The sequence below is a fragment of the Phycodurus eques genome, chromosome 13 (genome assembly GCF_024500275.1).
Source record: "Phycodurus eques isolate BA_2022a chromosome 13, UOR_Pequ_1.1, whole genome shotgun sequence".
Taxonomy (NCBI): domain Eukaryota; kingdom Metazoa; phylum Chordata; class Actinopteri; order Syngnathiformes; family Syngnathidae; genus Phycodurus; species Phycodurus eques.
In genome coordinates, this window is record NC_084537.1 from 7,694,049 (window position 1) to 7,720,144 (window position 26,096).

Below are 26,096 nucleotides of genomic sequence, written 5' to 3' on the forward strand. Positions count from 1 at the left end.
ACTGCTGCCATTTTGCATGTTTTATGTCTGAAAACCGCCATTTGTCGGTTACAGTGCATCCGGAAAGTATTAGGTACGACTTATTTTGGTGACGTATGTGGATATTGTTTCATGTGCGTAATGTTATAATGGTTTCTCCACTGGAAAAGGTACTTAAACATTTTACCACTGGTTATACCTGTATAATTGATCATGTGACAAATACAATTTAACTGAATTGAATGGGAATATTCACAGCACTTGCTTTTTACCACATTTTCCAAAATGGAATGAAATTATTTTTACCCCCGAAAAATTCTACATAAAACACCTCATGATGACAATGTGAAAAAACTATTTGGAAAAATGTTCCACTGTTCAAAAATGTTAACAAAAATCACATCAATACAATCAATGTATTATTCTCAAATTCACATTTGTTTTCATTTGTTGCTATCACCAACTATTTGAGGGAAAACTTACCTATTTGCCCCCCCCCCCCCTTTCTGAATTGCCACAAGATGGCGCCGAATCCCTGTGAAGTATGTTCAAGTGAGCTATCTCGACTGAGAGACGAGCTTTGCATGTGGGGGAGGAGGTCAGTTCAGCCTGGGTTGTTAGTGGAAGAAGTGGAAGTCTTTGCTGCATTTGCATGTACATAGCCATCAATTGCTCATTGATTTTGGCTATACGTGGCAGGGCTCAGTCCCAACACAGTACATGTGATTTGTATTTATTTTTATTTTTAATACATTTTTTAAATATTTGACATGTTATTGTCATTATGGGGTGTTAAAATTAATTTGATCAGTTTTGGAACAAGGGTGTAACATAACCTAATACATAAACCATTTGAGACTTTTTGGATTAAGGTCTATATAAATAAACTTGAGTTGATAAGGAAATGTGCAAAAAGTGAAGCACTGTGAATACTTTCCCGTTATACTGTACAGGTACGTCTACCGTTTTGTGTCTTGTTACATTTACTAACCGTGAGGTCCGGTGACCACCATTTTGAGTCCGTTACGTCCACTCACGGCCATTTTTTTTTGTGTGTGACGGAATAGCCGGTAAGCGACCTTTCCTCCAGTTCATCTTGGTATTTGTGTAAAAGGTCTTAGTGGGCTCATTCCCGTGGGCCCAAGGCACAAACAACAGCTTTGGCCATCACACCTGCTGTAGAAAGTAATAACAAGATGGCTGCTAAATGTCAGCACACAATGCAGCCGTCTCCACGGAATGAAACCTTTTCAACGTCTGACCTTTTTTTTACTTTATACGCTCTCTCGCTTACTGACTGGCTGTCATATTTTCACTTCATAGTTATGTACTCTGACTCGGCTGCTGTTTCAAACAGAATGTAAGCAACATTGACGCATGAGAGACGTAACATTTATTCCGCTGCTTATGCAGCAGGCTTGAGACATTTGGATAGTTAGTTTTAACTGACTTCAAATGTAAAACATGAAATATAAATAAATAAGGTGGTATCAAATAATGTGCATCACTTCAAATACAGGTGTGTGCCAAAAAATTTCAATATCGAGGGAAAGTCCATTTTTTTCAATAATTTGTTTCAAAAAGTCAAGATGAAGGAACAGAAACCCCGAAATGCAGACCATCTCAAGGCAACTTGTGTTAAAATAACACCTGAATCGTACCAAAGGTTGAGCACCTCCATGCCACGCCGCCTTGATGGTGTAATTAATCCAAAAGGAAGCCCAACAAAGTACTGAGGGCATATTACTTTATTACACTTTTAAGAAGGCCAACATTTCTGTGTTTAAGATCCTTTTTTGTTGGTCACATAAAATATTACAATTTTGTGAAATACTGCATTAGTTTATTTTTTGTCTTTCTACCATAATCATCAAAATTGAAACAAATAAAGGCTTGAAATATTTCACTTTCTGTGTGGTGAACTAATATACAAGTTTCACTTTTTGAAAGAAATGATTGAAATAAATGGACTTTCCCTCGATTCTAATTGTGTGGCACATACCTGTGTACAAAGCATCAAATAATTTGCACCACGGCTTCAAATGTGACATCATAAAGTGCAACATAGGATCGAATGTGCAAAATGCATTAAAATAATATGCAGCATGGCCTAAAAAAAAAACTCCCAAAATATTACATGTGGCTTCAAATAGTATGCAACACTGCTTTGAATAATGTGGCCTCAGATTGCGTCAGGGTGTTATTTGTCACACTATTACATGCGTGTAGCTTTCACATAGAACAGCTACACTGATCAAATCTGGTTGATGGACAGCATGAAAGAGGCTAAGGTGTTCCTCTTGTGTTGTTGCCATGGTGATGACACAATAGCAAGTGTCGTTCCCCACTCCCCAAGGATACAGTGCTGTGAACTGTGTCCATTCCCACCACTGCAATCCTAAAATAAACACCTCACCTCCCAAGATAGAGAAACAAAGTGGATATCCTGTGCGCCCCCTTGGAGGACAGGAAGTGAGTACGGTACGGGGCAAAGGTTGTGTTTGTTATCTTGGGGGTCCAATGGCATAACCGTGACAAGTACAACTTACACAGTGTTATGTTTCATGGGAATGACTGTGGGATTGTTTTTTTTCCCAAAGATCAGGAAGGTTTTAATTGTTTGACGCTTTTGAGTTGACGCCGTCACGCTGACGTCAAAGTCTTCACCTTTTCCAGGAACGAGTCGAGAGTGTTTGTTTGTCGAGGGCCGAAGAATAATGTTGGGAAGTTTGCTGGTTTGGGGCAAGGGGGGACAGGGCCAGATTGTGTTGATACGAGCAAATACGCCATTAGCCCCACCAGTCACACAGCGATGCGGCATTCCGCAAGTAGTTGATGAGACAACGTATAGAATAGTTGCCGAGTGATAAAACTCAACACACAAACAAAACTAAATTTGAAAAATGGGTCAAATAATGTGGCATCTACACTGCTGTCCAAATTATGATGCAAATATTTTCCCAGATATTCTTAAATTTTTGATGCAGCATAACATAACTGATTTCTCTCATTTTATGCTAATAGCAGCCAATGATGCAGAGGTATTCCTTGCAGCATAAGTGTGTGCATTGTCATGTATGAAGATGATTTTGTTACGAAAAGCATGGTTCTTCTTTTTGTACCATGGAAGAAAGTAGTCAGTCAGAAATTCCACATACTTTTTAAAAGAGGTCATTTGAACACGAAAGGGGCCGACCGGCTCTCTCGCTCGCCCCAAACACGACTCCGCCACCAGCTTGCTGACATCGTGGACTTGTTGGGACATGGTGGCCATCACTTACTCCATCCATCTGGACCATCCAGGGTTACACAGCGCTCATCAGTGAACAAACTCATGCTGCAAGGAATGCCTCTGCATAATTGGCTGCTTTGGGCATTAAAGGAAAGAAACTCATGGTGTAGCCCCCATCCTTCCTTGACCTTAACCCTGTTGAGAATCTTTGGAGCATCCTCAAGCAAAGATATGAGGGTGGGAGGCAGTTAACATCCAAACAGCAGCTCTTGGAGGCTATTCTGACATCCTGTAAAAAAATTCAAGCACAAAATCTCACAAGTTCAATGGATTTAAGAATTGTGGAGGAGCTATTAAATTAGGGGTCCTATGTTAAAATTTAACTTGACCTGTCAAGATGTTTTTGATTGAAATTGCTTTTAATTTAAGTAAATATGACCGCCTAATGAAATTAAATAAAAAAATTAAGAAATCAAATTTTTAAAAAAAAATATATTTTCAGTTCTTTAAAATATTTTGAAACTCTTGCCCATATTAATTTGGAACATTGTTGTTTTTAATTGAGGGGGGGGGAAATCTAGCATCATAGGGGGTTTGTTCAACGGCATTTGAATTATACTCTTAATGGTTGATGACTTGAAAATGACAAACTGTCATCCGCATTGACTAGGAAAGTCAGAGAAAAATAAAATGGGTAAACACAATAATTATAATATAATTATTTTATTGACAAAACTAAATATCAGCCGTAGTACAGTAAGAAGTTGTTATTCAAATGGTAAAATAAAACCAATAAAAATGAGAATAACCAACAGTCTTTGTTGGCCCAAATCCTCTAAATTGTCCATGTCACTCAGACACACTAATGCCAGATGCTAATATTTTCTCACTCTCTGAAAATAACGGAAATCTCCTTAAAATGCAAGCTAGGCTCCTTTTCCGTGCCGGTATTTGGTCCCACCCTTTAGCCGATGCTGGTGTAGAACATGTGTTTGGGAAACCTTCCCTGGCTATTGAACTTTTCTCTCTCTCTCTCTCTCATCTTCATCCCGCCAAGCAAAACATTATGCAAAGCTCAGTACGAATGTTTTCCCGAGAAGAATGTTGAGAGGATGATCGACATCTGGTACGGCGTCGTAATCCCGCAGAGTAAAAGAGGAACGCAATCCTCTTTTTTTTGTTCAAGTGCTGAACTCACAGCAGCTAAGTTATTGTTTTAAAGCTTTATTTGCAACAAAACAACAAAAGCGCTTCTCACTCGTCCTTGAGTGATCATGAGAATTGACCACCGTTTTTTTTTTTTTCCCATTCTCCACTCGGAACGCCGAGGGAAAAGCTCCTGGGGATTTGCAGTGATTTGATTCCCGGCTCTTTATTGAACGGCCTCCATTACGCTTCATCTCTGCCGGGGGAATAAAATAAAAAGACGACGATGCCTGCAAACAAACAGGCAGTCCTGCCTTGCTTTACCTTGCCCGCCTTTTTCGCAGCCTGATAAGACATTTTCTGAGATGTTTGCATTTTTTACATGATTTCTTAGTGTAAACAAGGAGGCTTTAGCCAGGGCACCCATTTTACATAATGTCGCTGCCAGGCAGATACCGCATATATACAAATATGGACAGTTTCATATTTGTTCACATTTTCTCCCCACATCGTCTGTTATTTTGACACTTTTTTTTAACCAATTTAAAATGTTAAAATTAGCTTGAGAACAAATCTATTAATTCTCTCGAACACTGTCTGACAAGTGTTGTAGAAATCCGTCCCCCTCACACTGCAGGAGCCATGCGGCATTATGTCGCTTCAAGATTGAAAGTCTGGATGTTTTTCGAGAATAATGAATGAAAATTGTTAGGTTAGATGCATTTGAGTAAGCCTGTTTTGTAATAAATGGATTAGTGTAATGTTTCAGTGCAGAAGGAGGTGGTCAGCCACAAAGGTAGCTGCGTACTGAGTAAATAAATATTTGCGGACCAATTGAGTGAAATTGTACACAGTAAACCCCCCTCCACCGTGAGGGTTACCTTCCAGACGCCCCCCCCCCCCCGTGATAAGTGAACATTTGCGATATAGAAATATCTGTAGAAATATGATTTATTTTGTATTTATTTTTACTTTAAATTCTTTTTAGGGTCTTCAAACACACTTTTATAACAATATGCATATTTAAACACAATATATATTGAGAGAGAGAGGGAGAGCAAGAGCAATTGATAAAAAAAATGGCAAAAATATCAAACTTAATAACATACATTACAAAGAAGTAAGGTGGTTGCGTCCCAGAGAGAGACTACATGTACTATCAATTGCCTTAACTGGTTAAAAATGGGGGTGAAAAAAGGTATTGCACAATAATTTATTTTTAAAAAAAGGCGAAATAATGGGACCCCAAAGCGTGAACCGCGATATCGCGGGGGTTTACTGTAATTTCTTGTGAGGCCCTTGTGTGATGAAACCCTTCCTGTTCTACACTTCGTGCTGGCTAAGATTTGCTTTGAAGCTGTACATTACTGTGAGAAAGAGTTGCCCCCCTTCTCAAATTCATATATTTTTTTCCATAGCTTCCCCACTTTGTTTAAGATCATCAAACAAATGTAAATATCAGACAAATATGACCCAAGTGAACTTAAAATGCTGTTTTTAAATGGTGATTTCATTTATTAAGGGAAAAAAACTATTCAAAGTTAGCTGGCCCTGTGGGAAAAATGAATGGCCCCATAAATCTATTAACTGGTTGGGCCATCCTCAGCAGCAACAACTGAAATCAAACGTTTTCTATAACTGACAATCAGTCTTTCATATCTCTGTGGAGATATTTTGTCCAACTCTTCCTTGCAGATTTGTTTGAATTCAGCAGACATGGAGGGTCTGAACATGGATGCAAAAAGCAGAAGGCGCATTCTGCATCATATTTAGCGATTTAACTGTTGTATATCTGTGGCAGGGGTGGTTTGTAAAGGGGTTCCTGAGTTATCAAGAAACATTTTAAACTCTTTGTCATCTGACCTTTAAGGTCATGCCACTGCATTTCAATCAGATCCAAGTCTGGACTTTGACTAAGACACTTCAAACCTTATTTATTTATTTATTTTAAGCCATTCAGAAGTTGACTTTCTGGTGTGTTTTTGGGTCGTTATCCTGCTGCAGAACCCAAGTACACAAACTAATGGTTGAGTATTCTCCTTCAGGATTTTCTGTTTAAGAGCAGAATTTTTGCAAAAGTAAGATGATCCTTTGTTCTTTTTTTGGTCAGCTGTGGTTTTAGCCTTGGAACTCTGGCATGGATGCCATTTTTGCTCAGTCTCTTCCTTATTGTTGTGTCATGAGCACTGACCATAAATGAGGCAAGGGAGGACTGCAGTTTTTTAGAAGTTGTCCTGAGCTCCTATGTGGCCTCCTGGATGAGTCAATGCTGTCCTCTTGGGGTCATCTTTGTAGGCCGGCCACTCCTGGGAAGGTTCACCACTGTTCCATGTTTTCTCCATGTGAGGATAATGGTTCTCCCTATAGTTCGCTGGAATCCTAAAGTTTTAGAAATGGCTTTTGTAGCCCTTTCCAGACTAATAAATGTCAGTCACTTTATTTCACAACTGTTCTGGAATTTGTTCAGATTGTGTCATTTTGTTGCAGCTTTTTTTTTTTTTTTTTTTTTAGATCTTTTTTCCGACTTGATTTAGTCCAGACAGATTCTGTTTAAGTGATTTCTTGATTGAACAGGTCTGGAGGTAAGCAGGCTTGGGTCTGATCAGTGTGATTAGCCACAATTAATTAATGACTTAACAAGTGGGGGGGGGCTATTACTTTTTCACACAGGGCCAGGTAACTTTCAATAGTTTTTTGTCCTTGATAAATGAAATCATTTAAAAACAGCATATTAAGCTCACTTGGGTTATATTTGTCTATTTACTTTTGTTTGATGATATTAAACATGAGAGTGGGGAAACTATGCAAAAATATAAGAATTGGAGAAGGGGGGGGTCATTGCTTTTTCACGGCACTGTATTGGGTCCATCTCAACACTCAAAAAGATGATTTAGTTGCCACGATAATTAGGACGGTGTCTTTGGTCTACAAAAAAACAAAAATTTTTGTTGTTGACACCTGAGAAGAATCCACGTGGTTTTTCCAAATCTGAGGTGATGCTGCATGTAGTCCATGCAATGTTTTGGTGAAACCCATCCTTTTCCACACTATGTGCTCTCATTTCCTGAGGACTCATCAAGTACATCAAGTGAAGTACTCCGGAAGGAAAAGTTTGGTTAGTGTGTTTGTGCCAAAGTAATCAAGTTGTACTCAGCGACCACTCAACACCTGAGAGGAACGCAGATCGTCTTTCGTGTTGGCTTCGTCATGTGCGAACTAAGCAGGCGTAGCGGGAACAGAACGTCTGACAGCTGGAGGGGTCGGCGTCGCTCCCGTATGAAAAAAGCTGATGACGCCAATGTGAATGTTGATGGGCTGCCGCCGCCTCCGGCGTGTGAGGTGCCTTCACTACTCTAAACTTTCATGGAAAAGTAGCCACCTCAGCAAGAACTCAAGGAAGGATTTGCACACCTCTGCTTTTCTTTTTTCACTTTGCTTTTAGGTGCTTTCGTAGCTCAGTTCGCTTGATCTCATTGCGTTTGTTCTTCACCGACCGCTTCAGGCTGTGCTCTACCCACAATGAAATGCTCTCATACCGCAAATGATCCAAGAGTCATGTGAAACCACAATTGTATTAGTTTCTACCAATGCGCCATCATCTTGTAATAGTTTTGTTCTGGTTGCTATGTCGACCCCAAATCATCTACATTAGCCAGCTATAACTGACCACCCAAGGACACGTTTGTTCTCCAGTAATTGTTCGCAACAATCGTTCTGTTGTACATCAAAAATATAAATAATTGTTTTGTGAATGTAAGGTCTTGATTTGGAAAAAGGGGATCATAAAATTGTTGAAATTAGATTTTTTTTTTTTTGTTTGTTTTTTTTTTTTTAAATCCCTTATCCTTAAAAAATTGTAACGTTCAAATCCTTAAAGCCAATGTTTTAGCATCATGGAGATCTGATTGGGTGGAACCACCAATAATAATTCGGTTGGACAAATTATTAAAAAATATTCGTGCAACATTTCTTAAAAATATATTGCAATACACTGCGATGGGCTGGCAACCAGTTCAGGGTGTACCCCGCCTCCTGCCCAATGATAGCTGCGATAGGCTTCAGCACTCCCGCGACCCTTGTGAGGATAAGCGGCTCAGAAGATGAATGGATGGATATTGCGATACATAATTTTGAGCCATCATCACAGACGTCTGACTGATATTTAGTAAATGTGAAATTAAATTATTAAATTATGTCTTAAATTATGTAGAGGTTGCCATAAGGGGTCTTAAATGTTGCTTCCTTAAACTAGCAATGATTTGGTCCACAGTGGTATTTCAAAAATAATATTGTAAAAAAAAATAATAATAATTTGTATCATGTGATATATAATTGAGCCCTTGTCGCCCACTCTTAGTGGTCGTATTTGTGAATAAGCGATCTTAAATTTGATGATGGCCATAAAAGTTCTTTATTTTGACTTCCTTTGGCCAGCAATCATTTGATAATCAGTTTTATTTTAAAAAACAGCAAAAGTTCTTAAAATGTGGTAATAATGTTATACAGGAAGTCCTCGATTTACGAACGAGTTCCGTTCCTACGCTGGCGACGTAACACGAATTTCCGCGTAAGTCGGATTTCACCATTTTTTAAAGTCGAAATTTACGGCGAAATACTTCTGTTACGGGTATTGTCCCACGTGATTGTGACAGCAAGCTCAGTGTGTGTGGGCGTGTGCGTCGATGTGTGAGTGAGACGGGACTGCGCAGGGCGTCGTCCGGCGGGACTGAAGGAGGAAGGAGTGCGCGCCGGTGCAAGTGTGTACAGTAGCAAGTGTAGTGACGGCGACCGGGGAAGAGTAGCGATTAGTGGTGGACCCGTTGACGACTGTGCAGAGGAGCTAATAAATCCATTAAAGCAGCAAATCGGTGCTTCGTGCCTTAATCGTTGCCGCCACCCAGCTCAGCTGCGCAACGAGAGATGGGAGTTAACCCCTGCGTCTCCCGACCACGGTCAGGTGACCGTAGCAGGAAAGGTTAACACTTCGTATAAAGAAACTAAAATTAAAAAAATAAGATGCTGTACTTACCATTACTGCTGAGAGTGTGAAAAAAGGAGGGCGAAAAAGGCAAAGATACTCCCGGCGCACAAACACAGACAAGCACTATGCACTAGCTAAGCAGAAACACAATGGTGCTGGGACAGAAGGGCAGACGAGGCACGCGGGCGTCGTAGGTCGAGTGTGTCATAACTCGAGGACGTCCTGTATATAATATTTTCTCTGACAGCTTAAATACTGTTGTAAAATGTCTTATGTTAAAAAGATTGCAATCTAATATTGAGTCTATATAGCACACTCCTTGTGGTCATATTTAACGAATCTAAGTTGTTAACTTTTGAAGTGGCCTTCAAAAAGGCTAACTCTAAATTTTACAATCTTAAAGTGAAATATTTTCCACGTCTTCTAATGGTCACATTTAATTTAATGAACGAGAGGTCTTAATTTTGATCTAAGATGCCTTAAAAAGCACTTTAAGTCCTAAATTTGGCTTCTGTCCACTTTGTTTTTACACTTTAGTTACGTGTTTATTTCAAGTCATTTAACAATCATTTACCATTGCACCTCGTTTTCAAAAAGTACTTTTGTTACGTTGCATTCATGCTTTCTAGAACACGTGAGAGAAGTAGTGTTGAAGGGGCCCGGCAGCTGTTGTAACCATCGTACATTGTACATGAGCAAGTCTTCTGGACGCGAGCCAAAAACTCCTCAGCTGAGAGTTCCATGCCCACAGAAAAAAACTTTAATGGATGAGGGAGTTGATGCCTCAGTAGGCTTAAGAGGTCTGGATGGTGGATGAGGAGATCTCTGACAGGTGATGTCTTTTTCCCCACATTGCTTTGTGTTATATGACAGCATTATCATCGGTTGCAATTAGACGGGACGGAGGCACAAAATATATCACTTGTTGTCATCCCCTTGGGATAAAAACAGATGTTGATGATGGTTTAGATGATTCATTTAATGGGCAGTCATTTATGATGTCATTGAATGAATGTGTCAATTCCAGATTACAATGCTATAATCCCTTTTCATTAATAATCCATTGCACAGTATCTCTCAAAGATTATCTAGTTTAATTTGACTAACAATAATCCTTTGTGGTCAGCGACTAAACCAATGTGGTCCTAAAAGTAATCCCGTGAGGTCTAAAAGTAAACCTATGTGGTCCTCAAAACTCTGAAACTAACCTTTCTAAAACTAACCTTTGTGATCTAAAACTAGGGATGGGGAATATGGGCAAATGTATCTCGATAATTGTTTTATTACACTAACGATAATTTTACATAATATCCTTAGAAATGCTGTATACTTGCTTTCCAGGACATTTATTGATAGATTATTTCACAACAACAGCTCTTGTTTATTTTTTAAAGTGCATCTTCGGCAAAACATTGCACAATCATGTTCTATGGCAATATTTGAAAATGAACAACTCCGTTATGTCCAGACTGTATATAAATCATGGGAGAATATTCTAAATCGGGTTTGCACGATAGTAATTTACAAATGTACAACCCCGATTCCAATGAAGTTGTTAAACATAAATAAAAACAGAATACAGTGATTTGCAAATCATGTTCAACTTATATTTAATTTAATACAGTACAAAGACAAGATATTTCATGTTCAAACTGATCAACTTGATTGTTTTGAGCAAATAATCATTAACTTAGAATTTTATGGCTGCAACACATTCCAAAAAAGCTGGGACAGGGTCATGTTACAACATGTTACTGTGTGACATCAACTTTTCTTTTAGCAACATTCAATAAACCTTTGCAAACTTGAGGACACTAATTGTTGAAGCTTTGTAGGTGGAATTCTTTCCCATTGTTGCACGATGTACAGCTTCAGCTGTTCAACAGTCCGGGGTCTCCGTTGTCTTATTTTAGGTTTCATAATGCGCCACACATTTTCAATGGGAGACAGGTCTGGACTGAAGGCAGGCCAGTCGAGTACCCGCACTCTTTTACTACGAAGCCACGCTGTTGTAACACGTGCAGAATGTGGTTTGGCATTGTCTTGCTGAAATAAGCAGGGGCATCCATGAAAAAGACGTTGCTTGGATGGCAGCATATGTTTCTCCAAAACCTGTATGTACCTTTCAGCATTAATGGTGCCTTCACAGATGTGTAAGTTATCCATGCCATTGGCACTAACAAAGCCCCATACCATCACAGATGCTGGCTTTTGAACTTTGCGGTCATAACAGTCCAGATGGTTCTTTTCCTCTTTGGCCCGGAGGACACGACGTCCACAATTTCCAAAAACAATTTGAAATGTGGACTCGTCGGACCACAGAACACTTTTCCACTTTGCATCAGTCCATCTTCGATGAGCTCGGGCCCAGAGAAGCCGACGGCGTCTCTGGGTGTTGTTGATAAATGGATTTTGCCTTGCATAGTTTTAAGTTGGACTTGCGGATGTAGTGCCGAACTTTATTTACTGACATTGGTTTACTGAAGTGTTCCTGAGCCCATGTGGTGATATCCTTTACACAATGATGTCAGTTTTTGATGCAGTGCCGTCTGAGGGATCGAAGGTCACGGGCATTCAATGTTGGTTTTCGGCCTTGCCAGATTCTCTGAACCTTTTGATGATATTATGGACCGTAGATGATGAAATCCCTAAATTCCATGCAATTGTACGTTAAGGAACATTGTCCTTAAACTGTTTGACTATAATCTGGGACAATGTTGATTGTGCAAATGTTGCAGATACTCCTCAATCAGTGTGCAAATGGAGCACATGCTACTCTGGCATGAGTGGCCAGTATTGGTCAACAACAGATATGCAAATAGTGCAGCGTGGCGAGACTACTACAGTGAGTGCACGAGTAATATATAATTAACAATAACAAAGAGGTGAACCTCGCCCCATCTTTGCTTGTGAATGACTGAGCAATTCAGGGAAGCTCCTTTTATACCCAATCATGGCACCCAGTTGTTCCTGTGGGTATCCTGTTCACCTGTGGGATGTTCCAAACAGGTGTTTGATGAGCATTCCTCAACTTTCTCAATCTTTTTTGCCACCTGTCCAATCTTTTTTAGAACGTGTTGCAGCCATAAAAGTTTAAGTTAATTATTATTTGCTAAAAACAATCGAGTTTATCAGTTTGAACATTAAATAGCTTGTCTTTGTTGTGTATTCAATTAAATATAGGTTGAACATGATTTGCAAATCATTGTATTCTGTTATTTATGTTTAACTCAATGTCCCAACTTCATTGGAATTGGGGTTGCACACCTAATAAATCAGTATGAACCCAAAAGACAAAGTTTGTCACTATAGAACACACTGGCATACAAATGTGGCTCGAACTTTGCAGAAAGTAACGTAGTTGATGGCGCTTGTGATGCCTTGCAAATGTTTACTTTCTTTGTCACATAGTACGTGTTTGCTAAATGACTCTGTGAATGTTTTCTGAGTGTGTTTTGTGCAATTCACTTATCTTTTCCTTATCGGTAGTTGTGCTCGTGGAGTCGCTATGTTTTATATATTCCTCATACTTATCCTTATGGTTTGTTTGTAAATGGTGGGACAGAAGTATCGTTGAACTGCTCTTCATGGCGACCGTTTTTTGGCACATGTGAGATACATTATTTTGACAGATGTCAGTCTTGTCAAACTCAAACCATTTGCAGGCTCCGGATGGGGACCCTCGTCTTGCCATTAAATCATCCACTAAAACACCAGGTTCCTGCATATTTCCTCCACGTGAAATCAGGCTGTGTTTTGTTTTTGCCACAGAGTCATGTGACTGAACGCCGTCTGCTGATTCGGCGAATAAGGACTTTCATGCACGTCCTCCTTACTCTTCTCCTTTACCGTCCACACACCCGTTCAATTTCCCTTTCGAGACCGTATGAATACTCAATATTGTAAAAGTGCATAGTTAAAGCAACGTTTACAATAATGTCGTCGGCGATATATATCGCTCACCTCATCTTAAGGTGAGGGGAAAGAAGAAACCTTGACGGGATCACAGATGGAGGAATCACCCTACATCTGTGTGAGAGAGCTGTCTGCCTCCCTGAGCTGGAAAGGTGGTGGGAGGTGAGAGGAAAAGTGACTGTAAAACAGGTCCAAATCCAGATGTCAGGTTATGAGGCAGAGCAAGAGACTAGTTGCATACCAGGTGTGGTTGAACCAAAAGCGAGAGTGTAGAAAAAGGTTTTAAATCGAGATTTAAACATTCCTACTGACGTGACCGTTCTAATTTCCACAGGTAGGGCATGCCGCAGAACTGGAGCCGAAGAGAAAATGCTCTAGAACCTGCAGACTTCATCTAAAGATTACACATTTATGGTCCAATACTCATCTAAATCTAAACCTTTGTGGTCTAAAACTACTAAACCCTGTGTGGTTGAAAAATGTGTTTCCAAAGCGAAGTCTCTGTGGTGTAAAGCCTATATGGTCTAAACCTAAATCACTTGTGGTCAAAAACTTTATTTGTGACCGAAAACCACACCCGTACGGTTGAAAACCAAACATTTGAGCTCCGAAACTTGACCTATGTGATTTAAACCGCAACATTTGTGGTATAAAACTCTGAACCGATGTGGTCTGAAAATAAACCTTAGTGGTCTAAAACTCAACCAAAGATCTAAAGCTAAACATTTGCGATGTAAAACCAAACCCATTTCAGCCAAAACTAAACATTTGTTGTCTAAAACTCAACCTTTGTGCTCGCAAAGTATAAACATTTCTCCAAAACTAAACTGATCTTATGATTCGTATGTAATAATTCCTTTCGATATTGCAGTTGACATTGCGCTATTAATGTATCATTGAATGCATCACAGTGTGAAATCATGGACAGTGTTTAATTATTTTCGCTTTCCTTCAAACTACTCGTGTTTCCGTCAATTTCAGTCACGAGTTGTACTGCCTCACCAGCTTTTCTTATACTTTTTCCATCCAGACAAAACACTGTGAGAATACTTTTAGCCGGCCACTAATGTCAGCGTGGAATACACTTTCGGTGTTTAATATGCACCACGGCGCTAATAGCGCAGCAGGAAGTTGAGGTTATTTTATAATTTAATTATTTATTTATTTTTTTATCTGCAGTCGGACAAGCGCTGACAATATGTCACGCGTCAGGGCGGCGCTGCTAATGGTGGCGACGTGTGGATTTTGCTCTGGCACAGCGGGGGAGGACGGGATTGGGGATGGGGTGGGGCCGAGTGGTCTTTTTAGTGTGACATTAGTGTGCTCCAAAAAGGGTGCTGACCCATATGCGCTCTTATTATGTTTAAAAGCATGTAAAAAATTTTTTTTTTTTTTTACCAGGGTGTAATGGTTTTTATTTTTTAATTAATGGCATTCATTCAATATGAACATCTGTCTGTCCATTCGCATAAACCCAAATGTTTATTATTATTCACGTACAGAATGTATACACACAATCTAAATAGTTTTGTCCATTCACGTACCGAACACAATGTAAACACATGTATATTTTATATACACATATCTGTCTGTTCACACACAAAGTAAACATCTGTCTGTAAGTTCACATACATAATGTAAACATGTTTGTCTATTTACATACATGTAAAATGTAAATATCTGCCTGTTCTCTCACATGTACAGCCCCCTCCAAAAGTATTGGAACAGCTAGGTCAATTCCTTTGTTTTGGTTCTATACTGAAAACATTTGCGTTTTCAGATCAAATGATGAATATGAGACAAAAGTTCAGAATTCCATCTTTTATTTCATGATATTGACATCTCGATGTGTTAAACAACTCAGGACAGAGAACCTTTTGTTTGAAGCCACCCACTTTTCAAGTGAGCAAAAGTACTGGAACAGACGTTATTAAATTAACGTAAAGTGAATAACATTTAGTATTTGTTGGTATAACCCTTCTTTGCTATAGCTGCATCCAGCCTGCGACATTGACTTCACCAGACTGTTGCATTCTTCATTTGAAATGCTTTTCCAGGCCTTTACTGCAGCCTCTTTCACTTGTGTGTTTGTTTCTGGGTGTTTCTCCCTTCAGTCTCCTCTTAAGGAGGTAAAATGCATGCTCTATTGGGTTAAGGTCCGGTGATTGACTTGGGCAGTCTAAGACCTTCAACTTTTTCCACCTGATTAAGTCCTTTATTGTGTTGGCAGTGTGTTTTGGGTCATTGTCTTGTTGGATGAAGGAAGCTTTTCCTGATTATTTTGGATGCATTTTTCTGTAAATTGTCAGAAAATATGGTTTTGTAGACTTCAGAATTCATTCTGATCCTACCAACATGAGTTACATAATCAATAAAGACTAGTGAGCCTGTTCCAGAAGCAGCCTTGCAAGCCCAAGCCATGACATTACCTCCACCATGCTTCACTGATGAGCTTGTCTGTTTTGGATCATAAGCAGATCCTTTCTTTCTCCACACTTTGGCCTTTCCATCACTTTGGTAAAGGTTCATCTTAATTTCAGTCCTGAAAACTTTTTTGGCTTATCTCTGTGCTACTTTGCAGAATCCAATCTGGCCTTCCGATTGTTTTTGCTGATGCGTGGTTTGCATCTTGCGGTATGGCCTGTATATTTCTTCTCTCGAAGTCTTCTTCAAACAGCGGATTGTGTTTAGACTTTACACCGATCTGATCGGCTTGATCTGTATTGGCCTTTCATCATGCAACAAGACAATGACCCAAAACAATACTGCCAACACTTCTTCATCAGGGGGGGAAAGCGGAAGGTATTAGACTGGCCAAGTCAATCACCGGACCTTAACCCAATAGAGCAGTGATTTTCAACCAGTGTGTTGCGGTATGTTAGTGTGCTGTGAGCGCTTTTCAGGTTTACTTAATTGCTCCAAAAATTATTTATTTACAAGAAATAATGTATATTTGTTCATCTATTTCTGCCTGTGAGACAGAGACAGATAGAACAAACAAATGCTCTTCTATTAGATGGCAGGAAGTGCATACAGTAATTAATGTATCTACTTTTTGACATTCTTTGTTTGTTGGTGTGACGTGAGATTTTTCAAATGTAAAATATGTGCCTTGGCAAAATAAAGGTTGGAAATCACTGAAAAAGAGCATGCATTTTACCTCCTGAAGATGAGACTGAAGGGAGAAACCCCCAGAAACAAACAAGTGAAAGAGGCTGCAGTAAAGGCCTGGAAAAGCAAATGAAGAATGCAACAGTCTGGTGAAGTCAATGGGTCGCAGGCTTGCTGCAGTTATTGGAAGTAAGGGTTATGATACCAAATATTAAATGTTATTAATTTTAAGTTAATTTAATAATGTATGTTCTAGTACTTTTGCTCACTTGAAAATTGGGTGGCTTCAAACAAAAGGTGCTCAATCCTGAGTTGTTTAACACATGTAGAAAATTTCTTCAGTAGGAATTGATTTTGCTGTTCCAATACATTTGGAGGGGACTGTACATATAGTACGTAATGTAACTATCTGGCAACACACACAATGTAAACATGTTTGACCATTCATTCAACAGATAAAGGGAATGTCTGCATGTCCATTCACATACATGCATAGATAGCTGTGTATTCATCCGGTATATCCATAATTTAACATCTGTGGGTCCATTCCCATCCATCCATTACATCCATCCATCCATGATATTTACCACGTACCCTCACTAGGGTTGCGGGCTGCTGGAGCCTATCCCAGCTATCTTCTGGCGGGAGGCGGGGTACACCCTGAACTGGTCGCCAGCCAATAGCAGGGCACATTGAAACACAACCATTCACACTCACACCTACGGGCAATTTAGAGTCTTCAATCAACCTACCACGCATGTTTTTAGGATGTGGTAGGAAAATGGAGTGCCCAGAGAAAATCCACCCAGGCACAGGAAGAACATGCAAACTCAACACAGGCGGGGCCGGGACTTGAACCCCAGTCCCCAGAACTGTGAGGCAGATGTGCTAACCAGTCGCTCACCGTGCCGGCCCATTCACAGCCATCAAATAAAAATCCGCATGTCCGTTCCCATTTTCCATTTATGAAAACATACAGTTTAATCATCTGTCTCTCCATTTACACATACACATGATTTTAACGTCTATTTAGTAGCCAAATACGGTAAACATGTCCTCTTCTTGTTTACATTTGTTAATAGTAGTGGTTTTGCATCTGTTGCTTTCCATCCTCTCAGGCAGCAGTGTCACCATAACGACATTATTTCTAATCCAGCCTGTTCTTTCTCTACTTTTTATGGCGTGACGACATATGAACGTAAATGTGAACGTGTGTTCTGGTTCTGATCAAACACGCCAGAGGAGGGATGGCGTATGCTTAAGGCTCACATGTTGGAGGATAGGTTGTCGTGTTGTGTGTTGTTGTGGCTTGCATTCTTTCTTGAATCTTTTCTTTTGTGCTTCTATCCGGTGGGTAATGATTAGCGGTAGCAAAAGCTCTGCACACAATGAGCTTTGCTTTATTAATCCTTTTTTTTTTTTGTTAGGTTAGCAGCCTTTAGCGCTTTGTGATGGCACTATGGAGCGCACGTGAACCCCCACAATGCGTCTGGACCAGTCTCATTGTCCAATAGCCTAATGGCCGCCTGGAGGGGAAGCCGGAGAGCCGGGTCATGTGATTGGATAGCTGCGGTTGAACCCGCTAGGTGGAAGTCAGCTTTTATCTTTGATTGTTTGTGGACCGCAAGCATTCAGAGGTAATGAAGCATGAAGTCGAGCTTCGCTATGTGACTGGATACATGATACCAGAATAGATGAAGTCTCATAAGATATAGCTGAAGTTTCACGAGATTTAGGGGAAGTCTCAACTACTTTAGAGGAAATGCTGGAGGATTGTTCTAGTTGGTCTTTCAGGAGTAATTTAGTGGAAGTATTGAGGGATTTAAGAGCAGTTCTCAGAAGAGTTATCTAAAGTCTTTGCAAGATTAGCAGAAATCTTTCAGGGATTTGGCGTTGGTCAAATGAGATTCAGCAAAACTGTTGCGAGATTTAACGGATGTCTTCTATCATTTAGAAAAGGTCTCGCAGAATTTATTTGGCTGAAGTCTTGTGAGATTTAGCTGTCTTATGTGATTACATAAGTCTTGCTAAGTTAGCGAAATATTTAGTGGAATGTTTTGAGATTTAGCAGAAGTCTTGCATGACTTAGCTGCAATATTGCGAGATCTAGCGCAAGTCTGCCGAGATTTATCTTAAGTCTGGTGGGATTTAGCAAAGGCGTTGCGGAATTTAGCAGAAGTCTTGAGAGATTTAGCGGAAGTGTCATGAGAGTGAGAATTGGTGTTGTGTAATGTAACAGAGTAAATAATTTACGTCAGACTTTAGCAAAATCTCAGACTATTGAATCACGTGTGAATCAACTTTTGAGAGAATGTTGCAGAAGTATTGCATGATTTTGCAGAAGACTCGCAAGAGGTGTTCTTTGTTTGTACTTGCATATGGTACCAAAAGTATCCTGAAAAAAAATTTATTATAATTTTTAGCTTCAAAGGTCAATCCTTTGGCTGCTGAATGATCTTTAGTGTCTCGAGACAGGCAGAAGTCTGAAACACGTCAACATGGATCAATGTTGATCAACACTTCACACGTGCTACTTTGGCCATCTTGTGGAAATCAAGTTGACATTTGTGCGCTCCTGTGAGTAAGCCATCTGTCCCGAGGGGGACGCTCCACTCACCTCCACGCTCCGCTTGTTGTTCCGGGCATTCCCCAACAGCCGACAACCTGACCTCCCCCAAGGGTCTGATTTCAACAAGACTTCAGGAAGCAGTGATGACAAATGTTTCTAATACAGATGTTGTAGAACAATCATCTTGCCACCTTCTACCTCCGTTTCTTCTCATTCTCTCCGTTTCTTCTCATTCTTCTCCATCATTTTCTTACTCTCCTCCATCTTCTTTAGCCTATTCTTCTTGCCATCTCATTCTCCTTCTCAAATGTCAAGTCCAAGTCAGTCACATTCAAGATTATTTCACTTGTTTATTTTCACCTCCGAGAAAGATAGAAAAATAACTGCGTGGCGTTGTACAAATTGTAGGTCACATTAATGGTGAAAAAAACATTTACAATGATTTATCTTGGTCAAAATTCTTTTACATCACAAAAACCTGGCATTTGAACATCGCTGTGTATACTTTTTATATCCACTGCAGCCTTGTTCCTGTTTTTGTAATCTGCCTGGGGAGCCTACAGTTTTATGCTGTTTAACAAGTTGAAACAATATAGTATTAGACAATACACCTTTTCCATGAAAACTAACACAAATGCAACTTTGTGAGTTTTGTTTGTTTTTTGTTTCTCATACAAACGGTCCTTCTTTGTCACTCAAGCTGTCTTTAGCGTTAATGCCAATGGAGAGAGCCTCATTATATTGTTGCAATACACCAGAGGGATCTGTGAGCTGAAGTGCCAGGATGAGGCCGCCATTTTGTAGTCACACAATAGCAGACAGCAAAATAAATGTTTATTTTTATTTTTTTTTTGCAGTATGTATGTATTTGCGAAAGTGTCGGAACTATTGTCTGTCTTTACCATTATTACAGTTTTTGTGAAGACGAGTGTAATGGGTAGGTACGATTCATACACTTGTATCTGCAGAGTTCGAAGGGCAACGTCTTTACCATTGAACACTTTTGTCTTTAACGTTATAGAACGTGTAATTCAATGGGCAACCACCATTTGCTCTGTCAATAAGGATTGCCTTTACTATGAATGCCTAAAATTTTAACTCATCAGTACCTTTTGAAAATAGGACTTTAAGCGTGGCTGTTTTAGCATGCAAGACATTTAGCCATAAAACTAATTTGCTAAATGACATTGTTTTCCTTTTACCGTTATTGATCAAATTATAAAAATGACCCATATCCTTTTTTTCTCCATTTTCTTCTTCTACCCCTTCTCATTCTTTATCACATTGTTCTCATTCATTCTGTCCCTCTTCTGCTTATTTTCATTCTCCTCCTCTCCCTTTCTCCTTTGTTCTCATTCTTGTCCTTTTCCATCTTCTTCCTTTTCTTCTCTTTGTCTTATTCATCTCCCTCTGCTCCTCATCTTCCATTGCCTCCTCCTTTGTCCTCCTCTACAACAAGCACAGGATATTAGGCCTAACTCAGGTACCTTCCCCATTTGACCTTTCAACTCTCCCTTTGCCCAACTGCATTTTTCTTCTTCTGTCTCCATCTTCTCCCTCTTCTCATGTTCTATATTCTCATTCATTTTCTTTCTCCTTCATCTTCTCCTTCTTTGAATCCTGTTCCAACTTCTCCCCATTATTTTCTTTCATCTTCTAATTCTCCTTCTCAACTTCATCTTCTCATTCTCCCTCTACTTCTTCCCTTTGTTGTTCTTCATCCCCTTCACCTGCTACTAATTCATCTTCGCCTCCATCTTTCATCTTTTATTTCTCCCTTTCCATCTTTTCCTTTTTGTTCTCCTTATTCATCCTATCCTCGTTCTTCTCCTTGGTCTCCTCCATCTTTTTCACTTGTCCATCTTCTGCTTCTTGTTCATTCAAACATTCAAGTGTATACTGCGGGTCTAAATTGATCATCTGAATTGATTGGCCGTTAATGTCGTGGCGCAGCGGCATCAATCAAATCTAAAGAGGACTTCCACAGGAAGTACGACATGTATGGATTTGTCGTTATTTGTACTAATGAGCCCAGGGACAGGTCGTGATCACGCTGGCAATTGGGGGGGAAAAAACTGTCACAGGTCAATAGTTCGTAACGTTCCGCCGCCCAACTCATCTTCCATATTTCACATGGTGGGATCAATAGTTAAGCTACGTACCCACAACACATTGACAAGATCGATGTTGGTTTGGGAAGAGTCATCAATGATGTTAATATGACACGTCAGTGTAGTTATAATAAGAATTAAAGCGGCGAGCAGTGATGAATGGGCTCTTGGACACAATGAGCATTGGTACCAAAATGGAAGACTTGTGGTTTGTTTTGCAAAATGGGTTCTTGGACTTTTTTTGTAGGTCTACTTATGCTACACGTGCCAAACAGATTTCACGTTGCCAAGTAAAACTGTCAAGTTTGTCCTTGATGGGCCCCTGGAAAAATCTTTTAACCAAAGTAGAAAACTTCCAGTGTCGTTTTGGGCATGGCTTCTAGAGAAAAAGCTTTTGCATGATGATGATGTTTGGTAGGCATGTCTACTCATGATAGACATGCCTACCAAACATCAAGTTGCTAAATGAATATGGGTTCAGGGGTTGAATTTCCAAGAAAAAAAAAAAAAAAAGAGCTTATCCTAGTGTTACGTGTTTTATAGGGAGTCATCAAACTTTGCTGCCGTGCTTCGCCCACAGACAATGACAAAAACAAAAAAAGAATCGCAATTTAGTGTTGCCCATATTATACTAGTGGAAGTTTGGAAGCAATTGGACAATATCTCTAGGACAAGTTTGTCTTTGTAGACCACTGGAAATGGACAAAATGAGCCTGAATTGGCTGCTTCAAAAAGGCAGACTTCCTGTTTTTTTGCCCGTAAATGGTTCCTTGAGACTTTTTTGTGGGTCTACTCATGATCAACATGCTAAGTGTAACTGGCTTCCAGAGCTGAATTCCCCCCCTAACTTACTGCCCAAAAAGTTTTTAGTGGTTCTGAATGAATAAAACATTGAGCTGTGTTTTAAATGTTTTTTTAAATGTTTGTTCATGCTCCGTGGACCAACGCAGCGATCGCACGCTCACAGAAGAAGGTACGGCTAGCTCATAGGTCCTTAGGTTCCTTTGCCAATGCTGGTTTGTATGCAACTTTTTGGGCATGCCAAACGGGGTGGTTGGGTGAAAGTAATTTTTGTACTGCATGACAAAAGCTGCCTACCCTTTTACCCCAAATAAAATGCAACAAACCTGTAATTTGCATATGGCGTCACAATTTGCATGAAAATGACATCTTGAACAGTATTTGATGTGTTTTTATCTTTGTGTTCTTATAGTGTGTTAGTGATACAGTGATTTGAGATGATGCCTTGTGCTCAAAAGCATTATGTTCTTCTCTCCATCAGAAACAGAATTCTCTTCATTTGCAAAGTATGTCCAAAAAACACACAAGGAATATTTTTCTGTGGTACCTAACCTCAGATGTTTGCTGAGAAACTCACACATTTGATGAAAAGCTGGGCGTATTTTTTTGCTCTTTCTGTATCGCTTTCAGATGGCACCAAAATGCTGGCTAATAGGTAAAGTAGTACTGTATTTGCACAACCATAAGGCGCACTTAAAAGTCTTAAATTTTCTCCAAAATGGACGGGGCGCCTTATTATGCGGCGCACCTTATGTGTGCACCGAGTTCCAGAATCTGTAAATGTTGTGTGACTTTAATGAGCGCTCCGCTTGACTGACTGGAAGCATTTGCTGCCGACACGCTACTTATATAGAGGAAGGCGGACGTGACTGAGGAAAGCATGCGGACGTAAAGGGGGAAGGGTGCGTGTGACAGAGGATGCTAAAGACACGCCCCCAGTAGGTATATAGTTCCGGTATGTGCATTGGTTTGGCTAAGGACCCCCGAAAATTGCACCTACGAAGAGACGCTCACGAAGCACAGTTTAAACTGCAAGCTATCAGTTACGCGGAGGAACATGGGAATCGAGCAGCCGCGAGAGAATTCAAGATCAACGAATCCATGGTTCCCAAGTGGAGGAAGCAGGACAACGAGCTTCACCAAGTCAAGAAGACGAAGCTGAGTTTCCGCGGAAACAAACTGCGGTCAAGCCAGCCTCCACTCGTAAAGTAGCAGTCAAGCCAGCCGCCCCTAATTTTGTTCATACTAGGCATTACGGTAATAAGTTGCCAACTCGTGGCGAAAGCCACCTTCAAAATAAAAGCCTCTCAATAATATGGACGTCAATGCTCTTCGGTTAAGGAATGCAACAACCAAGGTTAATTTGAATCTTGTGATGGATTAAAAAATGTAGTTCATTTGATATCTTATGAAAAACCCCTATGACGAATACAATTTAATGGATTCAGGTTTGCCTTGCCCGGACGCGGGTCACCGGGGCCCCCCTGTGTAGCCAGGCCTGGAGGTGGGGCTCGAAGGCGAGCGCCTGGTGGCCGGGCCTGCACCCATGGGGCCCGGCCGGGCACAGCCCGAAAGAGTAACGTGGGTCCCCCTTCCCATGGGCTCACCACCTGTGGGAGGGGCCATATGGGTCAGGTGCAGAGCGAGCTGGGCGGTGGCCGAAGGCGGGGACCTTGGCGATCCGATCCCCGGCTACAGAATCTGGCTCTAGGGACGTGGAATGTCAATTCTCTGGCAGGGAAGGAGCCCGAGCTGGTGTGTGAGGTCGAGAATTTCCGACTAGATATAGTCGGACTCGCCTCCACGCACAGCTTGGGCTCTGGTAGCCTCTCAAGAGGGTTTGGACTCTCTTCCACTCTGGAGTTGCCCACGGTGAGAGGCGCCGAGCAGGTGTGGGTATACTTTTTGCTCCCCGGCTCGGCGCCTGTACATTGGGGTTCACCCCGGTGGACGAGAGGGTAGCCTCCCTCCGCCTTCGGGTGGGGCAATGGGTGGTGACTGTTGTTTGTCCCTATGCACCAAACAGCAGTTCAGAGTACCCACCCTTTTTGGAGTCCTTGGAGGGGGTGCTGGAGAGCGCTCCCGCTGGGGACTCCATCGTTCTGCTGGGGGACTTCAATGCTCATGTGGGAAATGACAGTCAGACCTGGAAGGGCGTGATTGGGAGGAACGGCCCCCCCAATCAGAACCCGAGCAGTGTTCTGTTATTGGACTTCTGTGCTCATCATGGATTGTCCATAACGAACACCATGTTCAAGCATAAGGGTGACCACACGTGCACCAGGACACCCTAGGTTGCAGTTCGATGATCGACTTTGTGGTTGTGTCATTGGACTTGCGGCCGCATGTCTTGGACACTCGGGTAAAGAGAGGGGCGGAGCCTGTCAACTGATCACCACATGGTGGTGAGTTGGCTCCGATGGTGGGGGAAGATGCCGGTCCGACGTGGCACGCCCAAACGTATTGTGAGGGTCTGCTGGGAACGTCTGGCGGAATCCCCTGTCAGAAGGAGTTTCAACTCCCACCTCCGACAGAACTTTGCTCATATTCCGGGGGAGGCGGGGGACATCGAGTCCGAGTGGACCATGTGCTGTGCCTCTATTGCTGAGGCGGCCGACCGGAGCTGTGGCTCTAAGGTGGTCGGTGCCTGTCGTGGCGGCAATCCGCGAACCCGTTGGTGGACACCAACGGTGAGGGATGCCGTCAAGCTGAAGAAGAAGTTCTATCGGGCCTTTTTGGCATGTGGGACTCCTGAGGCAGCTGGTGGGTACCGGCTGGCCAAGCGGAATGCAGCTTTGGTGGTCGCTGAAGCAAAAACTCGGGCATGGGAGGAGTTCGGTGAGGCCATGGAGAAAGACTTCGGACGGCTACGAGGAAATTCTGGTCCACCATCTGGCGTCTCAGGAGGGGGAAGCAGTGCACCATCAACACTGTTTATAGTGGGGATGGGGCGCTACTGACCTCGACTCGGGACGTTGTGAGCCGGTGGGGAGAATACTTCGAAGACCTCCTCAATTCCACCGACACGCCTTCATGAGGGAGCAGCGTCTGGGTTCTCTGAGGCGGGCTCTCCTATCTCTGGGGTTGAGGTCACCGAGGTGGTTAAAAAGCTCCTCGCTGGCAAGGCCCCGGGGGTGGATGAGATTCGCCCGGAGTTCCTCAAGGCTCTGCATGTTGTAGGGCTGTCCTGGTTGACACGCCTCTGCAACATCGCGTGGACATCGTGGACAGTGCCTCTGGATTGGCAGACTGGGGTGGTGGTCCCCCTTTTTAAGAAGGGGGAAGGGGGACCGGAGGGTGTGTTACAACTACAGGGGGATCACACTCCTCAGCCTCCCTGGTAAGGTCTATTCAGGGGTGCTGGAGAGGAGGGTCCGTCGGGAAGTCGAATCTCAGATTCAGGAGGAGCAGTGTGGTTTTCGTCCTGGCCGTGGAACAGTGGACCAGCTCTACACCCTTGGCAGGGTCCTTGAGGGTGTATGGGAGTTACAACCAGTCTACATGTGTTTTGTGGACTTGGAGAAGGCGTTCGACCGTGTCCCTCGGGGGGTCCTGTGGGAAGTGCTTCGGGAGTATGGGGTACCGAACCCCCTGATACGGGCTGTTGTACGACCGGAGTCAGAGTTTGGTCCGCATATCCGGCAGTAAGTCGGACTTGTTTCCGGTTAGGGTTGGACTCCGTCAAGGCTGCCCTTTGTCACCGATTCTGTTCATAACTTTTATGGACAGAATTTCTAGGCGCAGCCGAGGCGTAGAGGGGGGTCCGGTTTGGTGGCCTCAGTATTGCATCTCTGCTTTTTGGCGATGATGTGGTTCTGTTGGCTTCATCAAGCCGTGACCTCCAACTCTCACTGGAGCAGTTCGCAGCCGAGTGTGAAGCGGCTGGGATGAGAATCAGCACCTCCAAATCTGAGACCATGTTCCTCAGTCGGAAAAGGGTGGCGTGCCCTCTCCAGGTCGGGGATTAGATCCTGCCCCAAGTGGAGGAGTTGAAGTATCTTGGGGTCTTGTTCAAAAGTGAAGGAAGAATGGAACGGGAGATCGACAGGCGGATCGGTGCAGCGTCTGCAGTGATGCGGACTTTGTATCGATCCGTTGTGGTAAAGAAGGAGCTAAGCCGAAAGGCGAAGCTCTCGATTTACCAGTCGATCTACGTTCCTGCCCTCATCTATGGTCACAAGCTGTGGGTCGTGACCGAAAGAACAAGATCCAGGATACAAGCGGCCGAAATGAATTTCCTCCGCAGGGTGT

General features: G+C 41.9%; 1 protein-coding gene across 8 annotated transcripts in view; it reads left to right on the top strand.

The window, feature by feature from the left end:
* LOC133411869 (partitioning defective 3 homolog) overlaps window positions 1-26,096 on the top strand; it is a 239,468-nt gene that overhangs the window by 187,086 nt on the left and 26,286 nt on the right. The gene's annotated exons all lie outside the window — the stretch shown is intronic.